We start from the raw sequence: 1,091 nt of genomic DNA, 5'->3' as shown, positions 1-1,091 counted from the left end.
AGCCAAACCCGCAGGCAGCGCCCGCTGAGGCGTCGATGGCACGTCGGAGAGGCTCCGTGGCGGGCCGGCCCTGCCGGTGTCGAGGCCGTCGCAGCACCTCTCGCGGATGTTGCTCGCTCGCACGCACGCAGAGCCCCGCGTCCGCCGCTTGCCCCGCTCCGGGGTGGCGTAGGGCGCGCGCGGCTGTCGCTGTCGCCAGGACCGTGGCCCGTGGGGGCCTCCGCTTGTTTGTCTCGTTGCTTTCCTTTGCCGATCGATGAGGCCTTTCGGGTCGCGTCGGAGAGGGCCCCCGGCGGGCCGGCTCTTCCGCGTGCTCTCCGCCCTGGGGAGCTGCGGTGGTGTCCGGTGTTCAGGCAGGGCGGTCTCCTTTCCAATTCGCTTCCCGTCGTGTGCGAGGTGTCGTCCCTGTGCTGTTCCCCCCCGCGAGCGAAGGGGGGCCGTGATGGTGTCGACGGGTGGGGCGCGTGCCTCGCCGCGTCGGCCCGCCGCCCCCCCCCCCCCTTCTCCGCTCGGCGCGGTTCCTTGGGGCGTCTTTACCGAAGCGGGCTGTGTGACGGCCGCGTGGCCCCGTGAGACCTCAGGTGTCCTTCGAAGCACGCGAGGTGCCGGTGCCGGCCTCGGTCCGGGTACCCGCGGGTGCCGGCCGCGAGCAGCGCTGGGCGGCGGGAGCGGCTGAGCCCGAGAGCGGAAGGTGGGGAAAAAAGAACGCGCGAGAGAAGCGCGTTGGCCGCACCCGCCCGGGTGGGCCCCGAGGCTGCGTGCCGCGGGCGGTAGGGGGGCGTCCCCCTCCGCCGCGGCCGCCGCGCTGGCTCTCGGTGTCGCCCCCTCCGCCTGCTGCCGAGCGAGCCGCCCCGGCGAGGGGCCTGGGCTGCGGGGCCGCGCCCGCCTCGGCGGGTCGCTGTCTCCTCTAGCACGTCCGGTTGCTCCCGCGGCAGGGGCGCGCGGGGGGGCGAGTCCGCCTTCCCCCTCTGCCCCGCTCGTAGAAAGGCGTGTGCGTGCGCCGGGCCGGCGTCGGGGGGCGGGTCAGCCCCGGCCGGCGGTTGCCGCGCGGAGCGGAGCGCCTCGCGCCCGCGCGTGTGTGTCCCCGTCTC

This window comes from Leptosomus discolor, unplaced genomic scaffold (assembly GCF_034619465.1).
Source record: "Leptosomus discolor isolate bLepDis1 unplaced genomic scaffold, bLepDis1.hap2 HAP2_SCAFFOLD_265, whole genome shotgun sequence".
NCBI classification, from domain to species: Eukaryota; Metazoa; Chordata; class Aves; order Leptosomiformes; family Leptosomidae; genus Leptosomus; species Leptosomus discolor.
Note: the sequence above shows the minus strand (reverse complement) of the source record.